The sequence below is a fragment of the Mytilus californianus genome, unplaced genomic scaffold, assembly GCF_021869535.1.
Source record: "Mytilus californianus isolate M0D057914Y unplaced genomic scaffold, xbMytCali1.0.p SCAF_17, whole genome shotgun sequence".
Lineage (NCBI taxonomy): Eukaryota > Metazoa > Mollusca > Bivalvia > Mytilida > Mytilidae > Mytilus > Mytilus californianus.
Genome location: NW_026262659.1, coordinates 2,187,731 through 2,208,703, shown reverse-complemented (window position 1 = coordinate 2,208,703; position 20,973 = coordinate 2,187,731). Strand labels below are relative to the sequence as shown.

Here is a 20,973-nt window from a genome sequence, read left to right as displayed (position 1 = left end):
TAGTGCTTATGAAAAATTCTTGCACTGGGTGTGCAAAGATTAGCACTGTATAGATACATGTATAACCTCTAATGATTGACACTGACTGATGCAAAGTATGGCAATGTAGATGCACATGAACATATAAAATACAGAGTTGTATATATGATCATAGAACTGCAGAGGGATGCTGAACATCTGTCGAAAAACCTTGGAGATGTCTGAACTGATTAAGTACTGTATAAATAAAATAAAAGTCCAGCGCTGAAGTTCTTGTACGCTAGACTTTACATCTGCAGCGCCGGATAAACTTAACATCTGATTACTTTAATACTTCATTAGTAGAGTATAAATCTGCATCGTACAACTTTACTTCTCAAGCGCTTAATCATAACTCATCATTTAAATGAGGCGGACATGACTCCGCGCAAATTTATATAAATAGTCATAGTCTTCTTGGCGCTGGTCCCACTGCATAAGTCCTTTATTAGTCAGGAATATGACAGTTGTTGTCCATTCGTTTGATGTGTTTATCATTTGATAAGGGACTTTCCGTTTTGAATTTTCCTCGGAGTTCAGTATTTTTGTTATTTTACTTTTTACTGGATGTGTAAGGTCTTGTAGTAGCAAAGTCTAGCGCAATATATGTCAAGTCTTAAGATGAAGATGTAAAGTCGTGCGCTTGAAATTAGAAGTCGTACATCTATTCTATAGGAATAGTCTTGTTGCAATTCAGCTGTTAAGTAAAACCATAAGGAATCAATATAAACGGTTAGCCAAATTCATCTAAATCTTGCAATGCAACTGCAAAGTTGTCTTTTGAAGAAGTACTGTCTTTGGGCTTGAGATGTAAAGAATAAAACCTTATGATACAAACAAATACTTAACCTCTGACAGTGATTGGGTATTCAGTGCAAGACATATTTTCCTTTTATATTACATTTCTATTATTATATGTTGTCTCTTGAGTGTAAGATTTAACATATCATGTGCTTGACTAAATATCTGCTCTATTGCAATTTTTTTTTCTCTGTCGCTAATATTCACATGTACAGTGCTAAATGCGCAAGATATTATACACAAGAACTTTCTATTCTCTTTGAGACAAACCGGTGTCCTTATCATTAGGCTCAAATGCTATATATGTGAATGGTATAGAGTTACGGCCCTATTGGTCTCATACAGATGAACAACATTCATTTTTAGTCTAGCGCTGAAGATACAAAGTCCAGAGCTAAAGCCGTAAACTAAAACGCTGAAAATGTCAAGGCTACCGCAGAAAATATAAGGTCTAGTGTGAAAGATCTGAAGATGTAGCCTCTGCCGCTGGACTTGGCATATTGAGCGCTGGACTTGGCATATTGAGCGCTGGACTTTACATCCCGTGTGTTGATCTTTATATCTACAACGCATAACTTTATGTCTACAGCGCTAAACTATGACCAACTATACATTTTCAGTCACACATTTTTCTGATTTATCACGAATGTACCAGCATCGCTTGATTTTTATATCGCTGGCTTTTATATCTTCAATGCTGGAATTTCCATCTATGGCGCTCAGATTTAGACTTTATTACTCCCATATATGTCTTGATTTCGGAAAAGCTTTTGCAAAGGTTTTCTGAAATTCCATTAAGGTTTGAAATAAGTTATTGATGTTTAAAAACTTTATCTCTACACTTAATTTAAATGCAAACATCAAAAGCCCTTTTAGCAGTAAATACCAAATGCGTTTTAAAAAACCTTCGAAATCTTGAAGAAGAATCTGTCCAAGTCAATGAACAAAATGCCATACAGGTTAGAGTTACTGAATCTTAAACAATAAAAAAAACATAGTTCATCTTAATGTTAGTTGCAAAACATTCCATTCATCCGTTGAAAACGGGAAAAAGTTTGGCATCCAACGAATATAACGAAAAGACTACCTATTAAGCAATACTTTACAAAACACCACATAGAAACATATGTCTTAGCAACAAAAGACCCACCAGATACCGGTGGTTATATCAGGAGCTCTTGAAAGGTAAACATATTATCTTGGTCCACAAGAGGCACCCATCGTGAAGCTCATGGCAATTACAAATCTGGTGATAAGTCGATTTCACAGTCAAGGAAAAGAGAACAGGAATATAGCTTTGACAATTTGGAACATACCCGTGGTCATCTGTGACACAGATATTCTAAAACGGTCAACCAAATCATATCAGCTTCCGTAAACCTTTTTTAAGGGCTAACTTTACCAATTGAAATCTCTGATTCCAAAATCTTCCTTGTAAGCAACAGCCTCTTGCAAAGTAATCATGTTAGTGTATGCAAACTATGAAATATCGTATATCAACTGGAATAAGTCCATTTGATGGTGCTGCAAAGACGTTGTTACATAGAAATGGAAAGTTCACAATAGGAAAGCTGAAATCATCTTCTTTGTCTTTATGTTTAGTGCAGAACCACCCTAATTGTTAATTGCTAGATGAAAGTCAATATATGATGTTGAATTGGCTGTACTGATGGTATGCTTTATTTCAAGTTGGGAAGGGATGAATGGTATCAACATAGTCACCAAACGTATTTATTTAATAGAACATCCTCTTCATTTGGGAAAAGGGAAGTAAAAGTCTAGCTTTTAAAATTTCTTCTTGAGAAGCTCCAATATTATGAAGGTCTTATTTCAATTAAGAAACGATGGACTAAAAGAGGATCACAGTTGGCTCCCAAAAGAATGTTAATTGTCTGTTGAAAAGCATGTCCTCCAAACTTAAAAAGTATATTTTCAATTTATCATTCTAATGATGTCAGTTTCAGTGACCTTTCTGTTTAAATCAGATCTATTTAGAAAGAATGATGAATTCCTTCCTACAAGATATTTACAGCTACGTTAATGAAACAAAGCTGGACTGAACACTTGTACAAGTGTTACAGAACTAGAGGCTCTAAAGAGCCTGTGTCGCTCACCTTGGTTTTTGATCTTATTCAACAAAGGACACTCTCAAACATTATATATGGGAATAGAATTCTCATTTAAATACCTCTGTTTTGTTAATCTTGTATTGCTGATCATTTAGTCGGTTTAGTTTCTTTCTATCTTCTTTTGTTTTGCTCAAGACACAAAAGAGGGTAAAAAAAATCCTCATTTAAAGGCAATCACTCCTTAGAAGGGCGACAGTCTATTAACTATATACGCAAAATTTGATTTGTTAGTAGATCTTGCCTTGTTGATCATTTTTTAGATTTTAAGTGTCTATTTATTACAATTCTTATCGTTTGAAGGCAAAAATATATACAAACAAAAAAGAAGGTAAAAATCGTCGTTTAAGGGCAAATACTCCAACAAGGAGTCGTTGGTTGATTTCTTCCATTTTGTCTTAATTGTAGATGTTGCATTGTTGATCATTTTTATTAATCAAAGTTTCTATCTATCTATTATAGTTTTCAAGATAATAGCTACAATGTAAAAATAAATGGGGAATGTGTCCATGGGACACAGATAATGCCCCCGCTTGAATAAAATGTTATAAAGGAACATATATCAAGAACAGTAAATGTGACCCTACCCAAGTTTGTTCCTAATTTGAGTTTTGTGGTAATAAGCATTTTGTATAAGTTTCGTAACATTTGGTTGAAGCAAACTTAACAGGACAGTCACAGAAACGAAAAATTCAGCATTTTTTCATCTTGCAAAGGGCCATAACACTAGAACAGTGTTGCCACCAAAATTCAAAATTTATCTGTGTTATGTGGTAATAAGCATTGTGTTTAAGTTTCAGTACATTTGGTTAAGGCAAACTAAAGTTAGAAAACAGAAATGAAAAATTTAGCAATTTTTCCATTTATAAAGGGGCATAACTCTAGAATAGTTAAATAAACTCATCATAGATACCAGGATTAAATTTTATATTAAAGTGACACCACCAAAATTCAAACTTGATCTGTGTTTTGTGGTAATAAGCATTGTGTATAAGTTTCATTTTTGTTTTGTTTTTTGTTTGACAAGTTTACACTTTTAATAAGAATTGTTTAGTTGTAAAAAAGTTTTATACTGATAATGTCTCATGGCTGGATATTGATTGTTGTATGTGTAAATATTACAAATACTGTAATGGTTTTATGACAATTAGTATGTGACACTTTAATAAAGAAATTCATTATTATCATGAAATTCAATATAAAAGTCAGATGAATCCTGCCAAACAGACACATAGATCTTATCATCATTTCATACTCAACACATATTTACTATTGCTTATAGTATTTGACTAATTAATAATTAAAAAGAAGTAACATCAGATGAACCCCTTCTTACAGAAATGTATACCTCTTGTGCAGAGTTAATACCAAATATAATTGTCCTTTTACTCATGATAACTGACAAAATCAGGTGACAAAAACACTTAGATCAATGACACCAGACACAAGCCAGACATCTAAATATAATTTATCAAACTCTTCTACCTTCTGAAATAAAAAAATTGAGATCAGTATCCCTATGTCTCGCATTCTGTGACATATGATTTATATTCTATTGATTGGAACAGTAATCAAGAAAATGTTCATGCTTAGTTTAACAGGAGTAATTATTTTCAAAATGGACATAGAGAAACTTAAAACAGAAGACAAATGTTTTGTTTTTATGTTATAAATTGTGGTAGTTTGAATTGATTCAGAAAAATACAAAGACAGGTATTGCATTATATTCTTATTAAGTTTATTAATCAATGAATATTAAAAACATAAGTTTCATCCATACAGATAAACTTCATTCAACATTCAGCACAATGTACAATCAAATAACAGTACAATTTCAAATTAAACATAAATTATGCACAGAAACCCCACTGTTTCTTTTAAAGTTTGACTTTCTATAAATTTATAGCTATGAACATTTTTATTTGCATACATAATTCTTAGAAGTATCAGTAGGTAGGATATACATTAATTAAAAATGTAATAAGTTTTTCAATTTATTGTCTTTTAAATAAAAAAAAAGAAGTGTTCATTTGTATATGTTTGAAAATGTTACATGTCAACTTAAATAATGTTTCAAATTTACAAAACTTATTAATTACCACAGATCTAAACTGCAGAATTTCAGAAGTCATCAATTCTGAATAGTTTCACAATTAAGGTTGATATAAAAAAAAAAAATAAGCCATTACTATGTAATAGAGGAAAAGGAACAATTAATTTTAATAATACAGATCATCTCTAAATTCAATAAAATGCTTCTCTTAGCGCAGCTTGATACGATCCCAGAGGTCAAACCCTGAACAGATGGGGCAAATTTGGACACAATATTCAAGCTTGATACTGTGTGAATTTGGATTGTGATCAAATTTTTGACATAATATAGGTTTCTGACACAAAATAAATGTGGTCAAAGATCTTACAAATCTATTGCACAATACTGTGCAATTAAAAATTGTTTCTTGAAACTTTTCAAAAATTCGAAATTTGAAAAATTTTGAAAAAAAATTATGAATCCCTTAAAAAAATTGTAAACAAAAAATCCCCCCCCTTTCAACTTATTGAAACCCCCTTGGAGCAATAACCCCAAAACTCAATCCCAGCCTTTCCTTTGTAGTATGGAACCTTGTAGTACAATTTCAGAGAGATCCATACACTTAAACACAAGTTATTGTCTGGAAACTAGAAAATGCTTCTTTTTGGCCCTTTTTTGGCCCCTAATTCCTACATATTTAGGGCGAATAACCCCAAACTCAATCCCAGCCTTCCCTTTGTTATAGGGAACCTTGTGGTACAATGTCAGAGAGATCCATACACTTACACACAAGTTATTGTCTGGAAACTAGAAAAATGCCTGTTTTTTGCCCCTTTTTGGCCCTTTATTCCTGAACTGTTGGCCCCATAACCCCTATATTGAATCCCAACCTTCTACTTGTGGTATTAAACATTGTGGTACATTTTCAGAGCAATCGAAATACTTATACACAAGTTATTATCCTGAAACTAGAAAAATGCTTGTTTTGGGCCCCTTATTCCTAAACTGTTGGGATCATCATCCCCAAAATCAATCCCAACCTTCCTTTTGTGGTATTGAACCTTCTTAAAAAATTTCATAGAGATCCATTCACTTAAACTAAAGTTATTGTCTGGAAACCAATGTGTCTTCGGACGACGATGCAGACGACGACATCATACCATTATACGATCCCAAAAAATTTTTGCGGCCGTATAAAAATACTACAACTACGGGACTGTTTGACAACCTTGAATACAAATAAAGATATTGTAATTAGTATAAAATCCCACCTTGTTTACATATATAACAAACATATTCTGATAAAAAAAATATTAAAGGGACATAACTCCTGAAAGCAACATATATTTAATATAAAAGTAATACTTTAAAGCAAGGGACAATTTTGCACCAGCAGATATAAGTTATCATCAATTGTTATGAACGTTAATCTCTATTAAGTGGCAAATCTATCAGTCAGTGATAATACCAAAATGAGCCACTTTAATTTACTATTTCAGATAAATAATTTAGAAGTAGAGTTATCTCCCTTAGTCATGCGATTTTGAAATAAGAACTAATTTAAGTAAAAGAGTCATATTGTTTGGTTTTACAAAATGTATCTTGAATTTCTATAAACGACATTTCTCTAATACAGTGTTAAATTGTCTGTCTTCAAAAATTATCTTTACAATTCATAAAAAAAAGAGAGGAAGACTTTTACAGTTAATTAAAACATCTGTGCACAGTAGGTTTCTTTTATTTTGTTCTTGAGATAAAAGGTTGAACTCCAATCATAAAACAGTAAACAAAGAAAAAAAAATTGACACACGTTTTGACCTTTTAAAAATTTTGAATTCTAGGAGTTGGAAAATAAAGAGGCTTGCATAAGTAGTTTTTTGGAGATTAATAAGGGGAGATAATTAAAGCCTTGAAAACTTAAAATCTGACAAATTTACATTTACAATACATCTTCAAGTATATAAAAAAAGTATTTGCAAACTTTTAACTCCTACTGAAATGTAAGACTGACATTTTAAGAAACAATCTTGAACAGTATTTCTTAAGTGTATTTTTTGTTATGTGTATTATTAGATTGAAAAAATAACATTTTCACATCTATTGTTGTAATTGTAAAATGTTTTCTTTTAATTTCCTTCAGATGGAGTTGCCTTCCCTTTCTTGACAGTTGGTCAGCTTGATATCTCTTGATTCTTTAATTCACTGAAATAATAAAGCGTACATGTATTAAATTAATAATATGAAAATCAATTACATGTGTGCTTGTGACATTTGTTAAGTGCTACAGAATCAATCAAGATAGAATGAAATAAATTGTCTGAATCAGCTAAAATCAGCCCCTTAACAAATTGTTCATGTATTTATTAAAAAAAAGATGTGGTATGATTGCCTATGAGACAACTCTTTACAAGAGACCAAATGATACAGAAATTAACAACTACAGGTCATTTGCCACTTTTGTAATATTATAGAATAATTGTCTACTTGAAACTTATATTTGCCCAATTGGATATAAACTTATTGTTTACTTTAATATGTGATAATTTATTTGGATTATGTTTAATGTAATTTATCAAACTATGTGTAAATGAATGAACAAATTATTAATTGATAAAAGGTGTGTATACATTGATTTAATTTACATTTGTATATACTATAAAATACTTAAGACGTGCATATTATCATACCATAAAAAGCTGACTGTAGGCAAAAGCTGTGAAAGGACCACAAATACTTTCATTCTTTAGCTGTGATACATCTGATATCTGAACACTTTTGATGTCAATTTGGACAAGTCTGCGGAAAGAAAAACAAGATTTAGATATATAGACACACAAACTCATAAAATTGATGTACAATTAAGAATCAATAATTTAGCATATGATTTTAAATGTCACATCATAATGAACATGTCATGTTATTTATGTTTTTTTTTGTTTGTTTTGGTTCTATGTATCGATCTGATAAATATTCTTTATGTGACTGTCCCAAGTCAGGAGCCTGTTATTAAGTGGTTGCTGTTTGTTGCTGAATATCATATTTGTTTTTTCTTCTTTTTTACAAAGTTACTTCATGTTTTTGTGGTGCTTATTTCATACTACTTCATGTGCTCCTTTAGAGGGTTCTCGCCTTGAAGACAGGTAGAGCAATGGAGAATTATCATAAGAATTATAATTTTCTGGCTTTAAAATCTCCTCATAACATTTGTTTGCATTTACACAGCTTTAAGGATAAGGACCTGTCAGTAACATTTTGTGCATACATGTAGACCAAAGGGTCTTGTGGTGCTTAATTTGTGTTTGGTAGTGCTTAATTAATTTAAGATGTCCACCATTAAAGGACTATTGACTTGTTAAACAAATCATTGGGAATTGTTGACCAATGGGTCTTAGGAATCTACTTAGATCCTTAAAGAGAACATAAGACCTCTATAATCATCAATGAGGTTGTATTACCACCTGTGTTACTAAGTTCATTTTTGGTGGTGCTTTCATATAATTAATGAAGAATACCATAAGAGGTATCCAGACTTGTCAACATGACAATGGTTGCTTGTGGACCAATAGGCTTTACAAATTAACTTAAACCTTAAAGTAAAACAGTGTTTTAGACCCTTATAACTGTCTGCTGGACCAAGGGTAGGAAGCTACTTCCTGTGGTGCTAAGATCGTTTTTGGTGGTGCTTATATTTTTCTTTGATGAAATATATCATAAAAGACTCCTGGACTTGTAGATTGGACCACAGACAATGGGCCCTATAAATCAACATAGACCTCCCAAAGTTTTTTTTAGACCCCTATACCTGTTTATTGGATCAAGGGGGTGGAAGCTACCTTCCATGCAGCTAAGTAAGTTTTTGATGGTGCTTATATTTTTTAAATAAAATATACTATATTAAAGTGGCTCTGGACTAAATATTGGACCACAGGTGCTTGTAAACCAATGAGCCTTTTAAATCAACTTAGACCCCAAATAGTGTTTTATACTCATGAACCTGTCTGTTTGGACTAGGGGTTGGAAGCTACATGTATCTTCTGTGGTGCTAAGTTCATTTTTGGTGGTGTTAGTTATTTTTTTACTAGAATATACCATAAAAGTCCTCTGAACTTAAGATTGGACCAAAGGTACATTAGGAACAATGGGCCTTACAAACCAACATAGACCCCAAAAGTTTTTTTTAGACCTCTATACCTGTCTGTTAGGCCAAGAGGGCGGAAGCTACCTTCCAAGGAGTTAAGTTGGTGGCACTTATATTTTTTAAATGAAATATACCCTAAATGGCATCTGGACTTAAGATTAGACCACATGTGCTTGTGGATTAATAGGCCTTACAAATCAACAAAGACCCCAAAAGCGGGCTTTACACCCCTATACCTGTCTGTTGGACCAAGGGGATGGAAGCAACCATCCGTGGTGCTAAGTTCGTTTTTGGTGGTGCTTATATTTCTTTAATGAAATATACCACAACAGACCTCTGGACTAGCAGATTGCACCACATGTGCTTTTTAAATCATCTTAGACCCCAAAAGAGTGTGTTATACCTCTAAACCTGTCTGATGGACCAACGAGAGGAAAGCTACCTCCCATGGTGCTTAGTTTGTGTTTGTTGATGCTTATATTTCTTTAATGAAATATATCACAACAGACCTCTGGACTAGAAGATTGCACCATATGTGCTTTTCAAATCATCTTAGACCCATAAAGAGTGTGTTAGACCCCTAAACCTGTCTGATGGACCAATGAGAGGAAAGCTACCTCCCATGGTGCTTAGTTTGTGTTTGGTGGTGCTTATATTTTTCTTTAATGAAATATACCCTTATAGACCCCAGGACCTGTAAATTGGACCACAGGTGCCTGTGGTACAATGAGCCTTAAAAAATAACTTAGAACCCAAAAGAGTGTTTTAGACCCCTATACCCATCTGTTGGACCAAAAGGGAGGGAAGCTACCTCCTGTGGTGCTTAGTTTGTTTTTGGTGGTGCTTATATTTTTCTTTGGTGAAATATACCCCGAGACCCCTGGACTTGTGTAGATTGGACCACAGTTGCCTTTAGACCGACAGGCCTTACAAACCAACTCAGAATCCCAAAGAGTATTTTTGACCCATTACCCATCCTTTGGACCATTGGGAGGGAAGTTACCACCCGTGATGCAAAGTTTGTTTTTTGGTGGTGCTTATATTTTTATCAAATAAAATATAATATAAAAGACCCCTTGACTTGTAGAGTGGACCAAAGTTGCCTGTGGACCAATGAGCCTAAAAAACCAACTTAGAACACCAAAGAGCGTTTGAGACCCTTAAACCTGTCTGTTGGACCAGTGGGAAAGAAGCTATCTCCCGTAGTGATAAGTTCGTTTTTTGGTGGTGCTTGCATATTCCTTGAATGAAATATAACATAAAAGACCCCTTGACTTGAAGATTGGACCAAAGGTGCCTGTAGATCAACGAGCTTCACAAACCAACTTAGAACCCCAAAGAGTATTTTAGACCCCTATACCAATCTGTTGGACCAAAGGGAGGGAAGCTACCTCTTGTGGTGCAAAGTTTGTTTTTGGTGGTGCTTATATTTTTATCAAATAAAATATAATATAAAAGACCCCTTGACTTGTAGAGTGGACCAAAGTTGCCTGTGGACCAATGAGCCTAACAAACCAACTTAGAACACCAAAGAGTGTTCGAGACCCTTAAACCTGTCTGTTGGACCAGTGGGAAGGAAGCTATCTCCTGTAGTGATAAGTTCCTTTTTTGGTGGTGCTTGTATATTTCTTGAATGAAATATAACATAAAAGACCCCTTGACTTGAAGATTGGACCAAAGGTGCCTGTAGATCAACAAGCTTCACAAACCAACTTAGAACCCTAAAGAGTATTTTAGACCCCTAAACCAATCTGTTGGACCAAAGGGAGGGAAGCTACCTCATGTGGTGCAAAGTTTGTTTTTGGTGGTGCTTATATTTTTATCAAATAAAATATAATATAAAAGACCCCTTGACTTGTAGAGTGGACCAAAGTTGCCTGTGGACCAATGAGCCTAATAAACCAACTTAGAACACCAAAGAGTGTTCGAGACCCTTAAACCTGTCTGTTGGACCAGTGGGAAGGAAGCTATCTCCTGTAGTGATAAGTTCGTTTTTTGGTGGTGCTTGTATATTTCTTGAATGAAATATAACATAAAAGACCCCTTGACTTGAAGATTGGACCAAAGGTGCCTGTAGATCAACGAGCTTCACAAACCAACTTAGAACCCCAAAGAGTGTTTTAGACCCCTATACCCATCGGTTGGACTAATGGGAGGGAAGCTACATCACATGGTGCTTAGTTCATTTTTGGTGGTGCTTGTTACTTTTTTTTAATGAAATATACATATACCATAACCTCTATACTTAGGATTGGATCAAAAGTGTTTGTGGGTTAATGGGCCCTACAAATTAACATAGACCCCAAAAGAGGTTTGTAGACCCGTCTTCCTGCTTATTGGACATTATTTGGACAGCGGGGTGGAAGCTATCATCTGTGTTGGTAAGTTTTTTCTGGTGGTGCTGATATATAATTTTTTAATGAACAGATGAAATATACCATAAGTGGCCTCTGGAATGGACAACACAAGCTTGTGGACCAATGGCAATGCGTCTTAAAACTCAATTTGACCTCAAAAGCAGCTGCTCACATGTGATATAGACCCCATATACCCGTCTGATAGACATAAAGACAGAAGCTTCCTCCCCTGGTGTTTAGTTCATTTTTGGTGGTGCTTTATATCTAATAAAATTTTCAATGAAAAAAACATTCCGCTAGGATGAAATTTGAATAAAAGAGGCAGGACAGGAGTTTTGAGTAAAAAAAAAGGCAGGATGAGATTATTTGCAAAAAAAAAGCAGGATGACAATTTATGGAACAAAAAAAGTCAGGATAAACTAAAAAAAAAGGCAGGACCGAATAGAGTGAAAAATAAAAAGGCAGGACCGAATAAAGGGGGAAATAAAAAGGCAGGACAACATTTTTCATCCTAGCCCCCCCCCCCCCCCCCCCCATAAAAATCAAATGGTAGCTTCCTAAGGACCTTCGTCTATGATAAATGCTAAGACTTTTACAAGTATCACTCCAAAACGTGGGACCCTCCTTCTTTTTCAAAATCCCCCTGTTGATCCAGCCATTTTTAAAAGGGGGGTCAAAACCAGGATAAAGGGGGGGGGGGGGGGGTCCAACCATATGTCCCCATTCAAAAGCATTGATCGTCAAAAAAGGGGGGTATATAAAAGTAAGAGCAAAGATTGGTCGGTCCGGAGTCAGAATAATGTGTCCGGGTAGGGTAACACGTCTTCCTGCGGGCGTTGTGAACTAGGACGTTTAAAAATTTGGATCAGATTGTCGGTCTAGTACAAAGTCGGGTTTATATTCTTCCTCTCGTCCTGAAATGCATATTCAAACAACATATGCAATGAGCACTTATACATATGACCCTACATTATGTTGATACTTATATTTAGCGTTTCGCAAAATCGTGATTTTCTGCACTGCATTGGGAATAAAACATCGAAAAAGGGAAGGGGGGGGGCGGGGATACCGTGCCGTTTTGACTGCATAACGCATTAAAAGGCGGATTTATGGGGGAAGGGGTCAGGGGCCCCCGGCCACCCTTTATGGAGCTACATTTATGGATAATGCCTAGAATTTTTACATGTTCCACTCAAAACCTTTGCTCCCTTTCAAAATGCTGGATCCGCATCTGGCATCGAAATCTTTTTTTTGTATTTTTTTGGTTTCTCTGATTCTTACCAAACACATCCACTTCAATGATTTATTCATTAAAAACAAATTCCGAGACCCCCTATAAATTGTTTATCAATAAAATGAATAGAATACTATAAGTTAATGTTTACAGTACTTCAAGGGATATGAAAAATTTTGCCTGGAAATGTCTTGTCTTTGTATTTGGACTCATATAGCATTCCCGTTAAACAAAACAACACAGAACAATCCTTAATCGACACATCTCCTAAAATAAAATCTAAATAGCGAATTTTTTATCTATACATTTTATAATAAATGGAAAATACTTTTATTTAGAAATTAAATGGAAACAATAGTTTTATCTCAATTTCCACTTTTATAAAGAGGCAAATTCTAACAAATATAAGTACTAAGAAGATTTGGTATGATTGCCAATGAGACAACTTTCCGCCAGAGACCAAATGACATAGAGTTTAAAAACTATAGGTCACCGTACGGCCTTCAACAATGAACAAAACACTGATTTCGCCGGACATATATAAAACTGTCAGAAAAATATCCTTCTAAAAATGTTATCCTCACAAAAAATATAAATAAATAGATAGGAAGAAAAAGAAAGAAAGAAAGAACATCGGATAAATCAACGCATGTGAAATATAGAATAGTGTAGCGTTCATCTGCAAAGTATATTAAAAAAACAATTGTCATAATTCAAATAAGGAATGATAACTAAAATCGATCGTATGATAGGTAAGGGATATGTGTGTTTATACGTGATCTTATGTCAGTAAAAAAATAAGGCGGGAATCTGGAGAACCACGTGATAAATAAAAATGCATGATTTCTTTCATTTTTCATCATGTTAAAATTATTTGATATGAACGAAAATTCCAGTGTATGATTTTAAAGTCTTGGAAAACTTTGTTCAAACTTGAGCGACGTATTTAATCGAATTCAATGGTTGGCAATAACCAGTCCCATTAGGGAGCTACCATTTGATTTTTATGGGGGGGGGGGCTAGGATGAAATTTGAAAAAAATAGGCAGGACAGGAGTTTTGAGTAAAAAAAAGGCAGGATGACATTATTTGCAAAAAAAAAGGCAGGATGACAATTTATGTAAAAAAAAAGTCAGGATAAACTTAAAAAAAAGGCAGGACCGAATAGAGTGAAAAATAAAAAGGCAGGACCGAATAGAGGGAAAAATAAAAAGGCAGGACCGAATAGAGGGAAAAATAAAAAGGCAGGACAAAATTTTTCATCCTAGCCCCCCCATAAAAATCAAATGGTAGCCCCCTTAGGTCCGTACGTCGAGTGACGTACAGAAATTTCACATTTTTGGTTTTGTTGAAACCTGGTCTAATTAATAATTTAGACGATGAAATTAACATACCAGGCTTTAGTCTAATTGATATAAATAACAGGGGGCTAGGATGAAATTTGAAAAAAATAGGCAGGACAGGAGTTTTGAGTAAAAAAAAAAGGCAGGATGACATTATTTGCAAAAAAAAAGGCAGGATGACAATTTATGTAAAAAAAAAGTCAGGATAAACTTAAAAAAAAGGCAGGACCGAATAGAGTGAAAAATAAAAAGGCAGGACCGAATAGAGGGAAAAATAAAAAGGCAGGACAAAATTTTTCATCCTAGCCCCCCCATAAAAATCAAATGGTAGCTCCCTTAGGTCCGTACGTCGAGTGACGTACAGAAATTTCACATTTTTGGTTTTGTTGAAACCTGGTCTAATTAATAATTTAGACGATGAAATTAACATACCAGGCTTTAGTCTAATTCATATAAATAACAGGAAAAAACACAAAAAAGCTAGGCGAAATTCAGGTGGCATCTGTGTACTTGCTAAACATAGCATAGCAAAAGGTATTAAAAAACTACCTAAGAATCACCCAGATATTCTTTGGATTAAATTAGACCGTTCATTCTTTAAATTTGATAAAGATGTGTACATAGCTACAGTCTACATATCCCCTGAAAACTCAAGTGTAAATGTTTCTGGAATTGAACCAATTTATAATCAGTTACTTGCTGATACAGTAAAGTATATATATATAAAGTAGTTTAGGACATATCATGCTACAAGGAGATTTTAATGCATACACAAATACTAAACCTGACTATGTCACATTTGATGATTCTAAGAAAACAAATCTAGAGGATATAGTCATTATGTTGATGATAAAATAATGTCATGATATAATCTTGACCCCAAACTCATTAATAATAGTGGTAAAATTTTGCTTAGCCTATGCAAAGAGTCAGGCCTAAGAATATTATGGAAGAACTATAGGTGATCTTCGTGGCAAATACACCTGTATTACTTATAATGGATGTAGTGTTGTTGATTACATGCTTGTTTCAAATGATTTATTAAATTGAATAGGCCTCTTTGAGGTGCATGAGTTTACTTCACTTTCAAATCATTGTATAATCTGTTGTACTTTATTAACTAGTGTTTTTACGAGTAGTATTGTGCAATGTCAACTGGATACACTCCCTAATAAATTTATATGGTCGCAAGTGGCAATTGACCTCTTTACTCAAAACAGTAACAGCACAACAAGTCAGAAAAAATTTGAAGAATATTTACAAACAGATTTTAAAGATGCTGACAAAGCTGTAGAAGCTTTTACATCAATTCTCTATGAAAATGCTCAAAAGTCAGCTAAATTAGTTAGAAGTTTCCCAAAAAATAATTCAAACAAGAAGTCTAACCGAAAACCTTGGTTTTCAGAATCTTGTAAAGATCTTCGCACTTCAGTGAAAAATTATGAAAAACTTGTAAATAAATTTCCTGAAAATGCAGAGTACAGGAAATTTTTTTATTCCTTTCGGTCAAAATTTAGACGACTTTGTAAATATGAAGAAAAAACATATAAAAGAAAAATATGCTCTGAACTCAGTAACACCTGTGAAAAGAATCCCAAGGTTTTCTGGAAGATTTTGAACAAACTTAGTAAGCAGTCAGAATTAAAGATAAATCTGCTAATGATATTCCCCAAAAAGATTTTATTAAATTTTATAAAAATCTTAATAAGTCTGATCATGAGTATAATGATCACCAAATCAATGTAGTCCACAAATTTGAATCACTAAAAGCTAATTTAAATTATTCTGTTATATCAGATGAAATAAACACAGAAATAAATGCAGATGAAATAGTAAAAGCTATTAGATTGCTCCGTAATGGTAAGAGTTCATCTGCTGATATGATCTCAAATGAAATGTTAAAAAATGTTGTATCTGTATTAATTAAACCACTTCATAAATTATTTAATTTTATTTTTACTAGTGGAAATTTTCCAAAGACCTGGAATGAAAGTTTTCTAGTTCTTCTCCACAAAAAGGGAAACAAATTTGACCCTGGATATTATAGGGGCATATCCATCAGTTCCAACCTTGGCAAGCTGTTTAATAAATAGAGAATATCATATGTCTTTTTCAATATCACATTCGTATCAACCCGAGACACCGATATAATCCCAAGAGCTCTGCTCGAGGGATTATATTGGTTGAGGGTTGATACGGTGTGTGATATTGAAAAAGCCATATCATATACACTTTATTATATACATGTACCTCACGTAGATGTTTTTTATGTGACATGACGTCATACATATAAGGGGATTTGAAATGACTGCAATCGATGACGTGACGTCATACAGATTAAAGGTGTGATAAAGCCTTTGCAACCGTGCTGATATCGATATCATCACGGCTGGCTGATACAGCACGCTTGCCAATGACTGTATTACACATACAATTTATCTGTATTTACTACTAAGTATATAATAAAGTTATCTATAACAGACTTATGAACCTCATAAATAGTAAAAACTTAATCAGCAAAAATCAGATTGGTTTTAAAGAAAACAGTCGCACTGCTGATCACATATTTACACTAAAATCAGTAATTGACCATTATAAACAACAAAATAAAAAGGTTTTTGCAGATCTCAAAAAAGCCTTTGATACAGTTTGTCGAATAGGATTGTTTTATAAACTTTTGATACACGATATTCCAAATAGAATTTTAAGAATTGTTTATTCAATGTATACTGACTTAGTATGCAGAATCAAGTTCTCAAATGGACTCAGTTCAGCATTTTTATCTGAGAGAGGAGTAAAACAAGGAGATGTACTGAGCCCTGTACTTTTTAATTATTATATTAATGACCTCACTAAGGGACTTATCATTTTTTATCTGGGAAAAGGGGGGGGGGGGGGCTGGTCAAAATGCAGGGGGGGGGGGGGGGGGGGTGAATATTTTTTTCACTTGGAAATAAGTAGTTCACATACTTCAAGAGACAAAATGTCAAAAAGAATTTTACAACAGTCAAATCGAAATGTATGTTTAACACCATTCATATACAATTAAGTAAGACATCACAAGACTTTGGTGATGTAGGAAGCTGCCATTTTGTGTCATTTTGTCCTATATAAAATGCATAGGTGCTTCATAATCCGATAAATTCAGTTGTTATATTTCACTCACATCGATCACTAAATTAACAAGCATTATTGCCAATGTATCTTTTTGTTTTCATTACAAGAGCCCTTTGGGTCCATTTATACCTCTCACTACCTCAAAATTTGTACTTTTTAGGCTAATAAATCAAAAATTTGAGGTTACTATCACACATTTATGAATGAAATGTGACAATAAATGAGTAATTGAATTGTTCAAGCTGAAAGCATGAACTATCCATATAAAAGTTTAGCGACTCAATGGAGGTTTCAATAAGGCCATACGTAAAACTTGAGTTTAAGCAGCGTTCAAGAGAGGGACATATAAATAATGTGTTGTTACTATTTCAAAAAGTTTACTTTTTAATGTATATTTTTTACAGAGTTACTCAGAATCAAGTTTTCTTTAATAGCCCAATATAGGAAATTAGAAAAAAAGTCAGAAAAAGCTACACAAAGCACTGGCTTGCTCTACCTACAGTAGAGATCACTTCTAACCTCTCATCAAATCTGTCAGAATCTGTCAAGAGAACTGTTCTAGGACAGTATGAAGAACTGTCATCCTGACACCTTTTAGACAGTTCTAGCTAGAACAGTTCTAACCAAGAACTGATTTGGTCAGTTCTACCTAGAGCTGATTTAGACAGTTCTACCTAGAACTGATCCTGACAGTTCTACCCTAGAACAGTTGTAGACAGTTCTACCTAGAAATGACCAAATCTTTGGTCAGTTCTACGACTAGAACAGTTCTACGATTAGAACTGATTTGGTCAGTTCTACGGCTAGAATTGATTTAGTCAGTTCTATCCATAGAACAGTTTTAAGAACTCTTTGTCTTAAATATAAATAAGTCAAAAGAATATAATATATATTAAAAAATTGCAGTGACGTCATTTAGAACTGTTCTACAATCCTGACAGGTTTGATCAGTTCTACGGCTAGAACAATTTTAGACAGTTCTGCTGACAGTTCTACGGTTAGAACTGATTTAGTTAGTTCTGCTGACAGTTCTACGGTTAGAACTGATTTGGTCAGTTCTGCTGACAGTTCTACGACTAGAACTGATTTGGACAGTTCTACCTAGAACAGTTTTAGACAGTTCTACCCTAGAACTTATCCTGACAGTTCTACCTAGAACTGATTTGGTCAGTTCTACCTAGATCTGATTCTGACAGTTCTACTTAGAACAGTTCTAGGGTAGAACTGTTTAGGACAGTTTAGAACAGTTTTATGACAGATTATTCTGACAGTTCTAATGAGAGCTTAGAAGTGATCTCCACTGTACTAATATTCATGGAACAGGCCTCATGGAAGAGCCCTATTTCAAGGCAATTTTCCCTCAAATAAGTTTTGGGACTCAATCCACTGAGAATATTTCATTTTCAATATTTCCTTGAAATAACATAAGTGATTTGCATGTTAAAATTTTGGCATGTTTATTAGAGGGGGGATCACATTTTTTAAATGTTTTTACAGGGGGGATCAAATAAAAATAGTAAAATATTATGGGGGATCAAGAAATTTTGTATGTATGATTTCAAAATGACCAGCCCCCCCCCCCCCCCCCCCTCCGAGGTAAAAAATGAAAAGTCCTTAATGATTAATCAATTGTAATTCTGATCCCGTTGTAATTGGGGACTTTTCTTTAAATATTCTTCTTTATGCAGATGATATTGTTTTATTGTCTCAAAATAAAAAAGGACTACAAAACAGTCTTAATGCTTTATATGATTATTGTGACTGTTGGAAACTACAAGTTAGCACAGATAAGTCCAAAGTTATTGTATTTAATTCAAATGGTAAAAATTTTTTGGACGAATTTACTTACAATGATTCTTGTATTGAAACTGTTAGTCATTGCTCTTATTTAGGTATTGTAATAAAATGTAATGGTAATTTCAATTTAGCCATTAATACCGTCTTATGGAAAAGGCAAGAAAAGCCTATTTCAAAATAAAGAAAACTGTTGGTCGGAATAATCCATGTAGACTACTTGAAAAACTGTTTGATACATTAATATCACCTATACTTATGTACTGTTGTGAAATTTGGGGTGTTTACTCATCCTTAAGGGACCGTCTGAACCCTTTGAAAAACTACACATTAAATTTATCAAAGAAGCACTTGGTGTTCATTGCAAGGCTTCAAATGATGCTTGTCATGCTGAGCTTGGTCGAATTCCACTCAAAAATAAAATCGAATTTTCAAGCATAATTTTTTTAGAGCATATACCTTTCATCAGAAAATACACTTGTAAATCAAATTTTCTCTGCAACAAGGTTGTCAAACCCCTGGATAAAAAAACTAAATGCACTTTACAAAAATTAGGATATTCATATCTTGTAGAAAAAAGTTGTTTAACAAAGCAGCACTTGGGACAAGTAAAACAAAGAATTTATGACCAGTGCTTGCAAAATCAAAATGCAAACATACAGGAATCTTCTAAACTCAGTTTCTTTCGTCGAGTCTACAAAATGGGTCAAAGACCATCATATGTTGATTCACTAAACAATGTAAATGATAGAGCAGCAATATGCAAAATACGCATAAGTGCACATTCTTTAATGATTGAAAGGGGAAGACATCTTAACATTCCTAGAGAGGAAAGATACTGTCCTGTCTGTAAAAATGGGGAAATTGAGGATGAACAACATTTCTTATTACAATGTAATAGATTTACCTCAAAACGAGAAATATTAGAAAATAAAATAAATGTTATATTTAAAATACAGCGTAACATTACCACTGATGATAAAATATCTCTATTGGTTAACAATAGCTCAGCATTATTACTTAGACTGTCTTCCTCTTTCATATCAGAGTGTCTAAATATAAGAAATAGTGAACTAATATGAAACACCAATATGTAACTTTTCATTCTATAATGATATGTTATCATGTAACTTTTCATTCTACCATGTCAATTCATATAATTATATGTATGCAAAAGGTCTTAACCATTTATTGTTAATGAGTTTGTGCCAATAACATATTTGTATATTTATTTGTATGTCATTTTATTGGAAATCTCAACTATACCTGTTACCTGTTACCTGTCTGGTAGGTTCACCCTTTCTAAGGGCACTCCCAATGGGATTAATTTAGGTTAAATAATATGTACATTATATCAGAGACATAATTATATCAGAGACATATATAATACTCTGATTGTATACAGTTACATTTAAGCTTTTAAACATATCAAAATACCTGTACAGTAACACCATAAACCAAGAAACTCCTACTAACACATTAATAATAAGGTATAATTATGTAAAAAAAAAATCAGAAACAAGTACCTGTGCTAATTAAACCCCTCCTTCGTCCTGAACATGCATGAAATATTTGCCACTTGACGTAAAGCAACTATCAATCAATGATCATCAATCGTATGAAGATGTTTTATTTCCAATAAATGGGCTCACAAAGAGCATAATGCAATATAAGACATTAATAAAACAGCAACAAACAAAAAACAATAGTCAAGTATACATACAAGAAAATTTACACATGAATGAACTACACACACATAGACAATAATAGTGCATTGACTTGACATATCAACGATATAAGGATGAGGCTTAGAAACGGGGAAATGCGAGGCTCTGCCGAGCTTTTTCCCCGTTTCGGGTCGAATCCTTATATCGTTGATATGTCAAGTCAATGCACTATTATTGTCTTTATACTGCAATCTAAAAAAAAAACATTTTCAATTGTTGTTTAATGTGTTAATGTTATTATTTGATTTAAATATTGGGAAACTTCCCCCTTTTATAAAAACGCCTCA

General features: G+C 33.6%; 1 long non-coding RNA gene across 1 annotated transcript; it reads right to left on the bottom strand.

Moving 5' to 3' along the window:
- Positions 1-4,661: 4,661 nt before the first annotated feature.
- On the bottom strand, positions 4,662-7,826 carry LOC127726227 (uncharacterized). The gene is made up of 2 exons (XR_007993410.1): positions 7,665-7,826; positions 4,662-7,179 (listed from the first exon to the last, which is right to left on the bottom strand). It is a non-coding gene; the product is annotated as an uncharacterized LOC127726227 (long non-coding RNA).
- Positions 7,827-20,973: the final 13,147 nt, after the last annotated feature.